Source organism: Bison bison, unplaced genomic scaffold, assembly GCF_000754665.1.
Source record: "Bison bison bison isolate TAMUID 2011002044 unplaced genomic scaffold, Bison_UMD1.0 scf7180017864215, whole genome shotgun sequence".
Classification (NCBI taxonomy): Eukaryota; Metazoa; Chordata; class Mammalia; order Artiodactyla; family Bovidae; genus Bison; species Bison bison.
Genome location: NW_011494787.1, coordinates 6,373,668 through 6,378,297, shown reverse-complemented (window position 1 = coordinate 6,378,297; position 4,630 = coordinate 6,373,668).

Here is a 4,630-nt window from a genome sequence, read left to right as displayed (position 1 = left end):
TGTGATCCACACAGTCAAAGTCTTTGGCATAGTCAATAAAGCAGAAATAGATATTTTTCTGGAACTCTCTTGCTTTTTCCATGATCCAGTGGATGTTGCCAATTTGATCTCTGGTTCCTCTGCCTTTTATAAAACCAGCTTGAACATCTGGAAGTTCACGGTTCACGTACTGTTGAAGCCTGGCTTGGAGAATTTTGAGCATTACTTTACTAGCAACTCTGGGCTAAGAGGGTTACAAAAACTCTCAAAGAGTGAGACTCAGAGAGCTTCTGGGATGCTGAACACGTCTAGTACCTGGGAGGGTGGAGTGCCCAGAGGGCATGGAAACTCTGTGTCCCTGCTCCCCTAGCTTGCTCAGTGCATCTCTTCCATTTGGCTGTTGTGAGTTTTGTTCTTATAATAAACTGATAAACATGAAGAGTTTTCCTGAGTTCTGTGAGCCATTTTAACAAATTATCAAATCCAAGGATGGAATTGTAGGAACTTCAACTTATAGCTCCTTCATCAGAAATCCTGTTGGCCCAGAATTTACAACAGGTATCTAAAGTGAGAGCAGTTGTGTGGGACTGAGCTTTTAAACTGTAGAGTCTGGACTAACTCCACGTAAAGTCAAAATTGAATTGAATTAATGGCCACTGAGTTGGTATCAAATAATTGGAGAATTTGTTGGTATCAGAAGAGCCACCCCAAAGGAAAAGATAAGTTTGAAGGTCATTGCATAAATTAAAAAAAAAAAAAAAGATAAAACAGAAAAGGATTTTTATTTTAATAGCCCTATAGATCATCTTTCCATACTAAAACTTACAACAGTCTTTCATCTACCGTGGCTCAGACGGTAAAGCATCTGCCTACAGTGCGGGAGACCCAGGTTTGATCCCTGGGTAGGGAAGATCCTCTGGAGAAGGAAATGGCAACCCACTCCAGTACTCTTGCCTGGAAAATCCCATGGACGGAGGAGCCTGATAGGCTATGGTCTATGGGGTCTCAAAGAGTCAGACACGACTGAATGACTTCATTTTCACTTTCTTTCTTAGTGGATTAAAAGGAATGTAAAATTTAAGGAAAAGTTATTGGGCTTCCCTGGTGGCTCAGACAGTAAAGAATCTGTCTGCAATGCAGCAGACGTGGGTTCTACCCCTGGCTGGGGAAGATCCCCTGGAGGAGGGGATGGCAACACATTCCAGTATCTTGCCTGGAGAATTCTGTGGACAGAGGAGCCTAGCAGGCTACAGTCCATCGGGTCCCAAACAGTTGGACGTGACTGAGCAACTTTCACTGTCACTTCTGATACATTCAGATCAGATCAGATCAGTTGCTCAGTCGTGTCCGACTCTTTGCGACCCCATGAATCGCAGCACGCCAGGCCTCCCTGTCCATCACCAACTCCTGGAGTTCACTGAGACTCACGTCCATCGAGTCAGTGATGCCATCCAGCCATCTCATCCTCTGTCGTTCCCTTCTCCTCTTGCCCCCAATCCCTCCCAGCATCAGAGTCTTTTCCAATGAGTCAACTCTTCGCATGAGGTGGCCAAAGTACTGGAGTTTCAGCTTTAGCATCATTCCTTCAAAAGAAATTCCAGGGCTGATCTCCTTCAGAATGGACTGGTTAGATCTCCTTACAGTCCGAGGGACTCTCAAGAGTCTTCTCCAACACCACAGTTCAAAAGCATCAATTCTTCGGCATTCAGCGTTCTTCACAGTCCAACTCTCACATCCATACATGACCACAGGAAAAACCATAGCCTTGACTAGACGAACCTTTGTTGGCAAAGTAATGTCTCTGCTTTTGAATATGCTATCTAGGTTGGTCATAACTTTCCTTCCAAGGAGTAAGCGTCTTTTAATTTCATGGCTGCAGTCACCATCTGTAGTGATTTTGGAGCCCAGAAAAATAAAGTCTGGCACTGTTTCCACTGTTTCCCCATCTATTTCCCATGAAGTGATGGGACCGGATGCCATGATCTTCGTTTTCTGAATGTTGAGCTTTAAGCCAACTCTTTCACTCTCCACTTTCACTTTCATCAAGAGGCTTTTGAGTTCCTCTTCACTTTCTGCCATAAAGGTGGTGTCATCTGCATATCTGAGGTTATGAATTTTCTCCCGGAAATCGTGACTCCAGCTTGTTCTTCTTCCAGTCCAGTATTTCTCATGATGTACTCTGCATATAAGTTAAATAAGCAGGGTGACAATATAGAGCCTTCACGTACTCCTTTTCCTACTTGGAACCAGTCTGTTGTTCCATGTCCAGTTCTAACTGTTGCTTCCTGACCTGCATACAGATTTCTCAAGAGGCAGGTCAGGTGGTCTGGTATTCCCATCTCTTTCAGAATTTTCCACAGTTTATTGTGATCCACACAGTCAAAGGCTTTGGCGTAGTCAATCAAGCAGAAATAGATGTTTTTCTGGAACTTTCTTGCTTTTTCCATGATCCAGCGGATGTTGGCAATTTGATCTCTGCTTCCTCTACCTTTTCTAAAACCAGCTTGAACATCAGGAAATTCACGGTTCACATATTGCTGAAGCCTGGCTTGGAGAATTTTGAGCATTACTTTACTAGCGTGTGAGATGAGTGCAATTGTGCTATAGTTTGAGCATTCTTTGACATTGCCTTTCTTTGGGATTGGAATGAAAACTGACCTTTTCCAGTCCTATGGCCACTGCTGAGTTTTCCAAATTTGGTGGCATATTGAGTGCAGCACTTTCACAGCATCATCTTTCAGGATTTGGAATAGCTCAACTGGAATTCCATCACCTCCACTAGCTTTGTTTGTAGTGATGCTTTCTAAGGCCCACTTGACTTCACATTCCAGGATGTCTGGCTCTAGGTGAGTGATCACACCATCGTGATTATCCGGGTCGTGAAGATCTTTTTTGTACAGTTCTTCTGTGTATTCTTGCCATCTCTTCTTAATATCTTCTGCTTCTGTTAGGTCCATACCATTTCTGTCCTTTATCGAGCCCATCTTTGCATGAAATGTTCCTTTGGTATCTCTGATTTTCTTGAAGAGATCCCTAGTCTTTCCCATTCTGTTGTTTTCCTCTATTTCTTTGCATTGATCGCTGAAGAAGGCTTTCTTATCTCTTCTTGCTATTCTTTGGAACTCTGCATTCAGATGCTTATATCTTTCCTTTTCTCCTTTGCTTTTCTCTACTCTTCTTTTCAAAGCTATTTGTAAGGCCTACCCAGACAGCCATTTTGCTTTTTTGCATTTCTTTTCCTTGGGGATGGTCTTGATCCCTGTCTCCTGTACAATGTCACGAACCTCATTCCATAGTTCATCAGGCACTCTATCTATCAGATCTAGGCCCTTAAATCTATTTCTCACTTCCACTGTAGAATCATAAGGGATTTGATTTAGGTCATACCTGAATGGTCAAGTGGTTTTCCCTACTTTCTTCAATTTAAGTCTGAATTTGGCAATAAGGAGTTCATGATCTGAGCCACAGTCAGCTCCCGGTCTTGTTTTTGCTGCCTGTATAGAGCTTCTCCATCTTTGGCTGCAAAGAATATAATCAATCTGATTTTGGTGTTGACCATCTGGTGATGTCCATGTGTAGAGTCTTCTCTTGTGTTGTTGCAAGAGGGTGTTTGTTATGACCAGTGCATTTTCTTGGCAAAACTCTATTAGCCTTTGCCCTGCTTCATTCCGTATTCCAAGGCCAAATTTGCCTGTTACTCCAGGTGTTTCTTGACTTCCTACTTTTGCATTCCAGTCCCCTATAATGAAAAGGACATTTTTTGTGGGTATTGTTTCTAAAAGGTCTTGTATGTCTTCATTGAACTGTTCAACTTCAGCTTCTTCAGCATTACTGGTTGGGGCATAGACTTGGATTACTGTGATATTGAATGGCTGAAGGTCAGGAAGGGTGGTGGTGAGGAGATACCCCTCGTCCAAGGTAAGGAGCAATGGCTGTGCTTTGCTGGAGCAGCTGTGAAGAGATACGCCACGCCCAAGGTAAGAGAAACCCAAGTAAGACGGTAGGTGTTGCAAGAGGGCATCAGAGGGCAGACACACTGAAACCATACTCACAGGAAACTAGTCAATCTAATCACACTAGGACCACAGCCTTGTCTAACTCAATGAAACTAAACCATGCCTGTGGGGCAACCCAAGACGGCCGGGTCATGTGGAGAGATCTGACAGAATGTGGTCCACTGGAGAAGGGAATGGCAAACCACTTCAGTATTCTTGCCTTGAGAACCCCATGAACAGTATGAAAAGGCAAAATGATAGGATACTGAAAGAGAAACTCCCCAGGTCAGTAGGTGCCCAATATGCTACTGGAGATCAGTGGAGAAATAACTCCAGAAAGAATGAAGGGATGGAGCCAAAGCAAAAACAATACCCAGCTGTGGATGTGACTGGTGTTAGAAGTAAGGTCCGATGCTGTAAAGAGCAATATTGCATAGGAACCTGGAATGTCAGGTCCATGAATCAAGGCAAATTGGAAATGGTCTGATACATTAGTTGAAGTAATCTAATGTAGTTTTGCTAGTAACTGTCTTTTGACTATTTCTAACTCCCAACAAACCTAAATATCAGAAAAATGCATTTATTCTTTATCATGTAAAACACAGTGAGCAGAGACAGCCTGATCAACACTGAATTATAGCTCAAAAAAAAAAAAA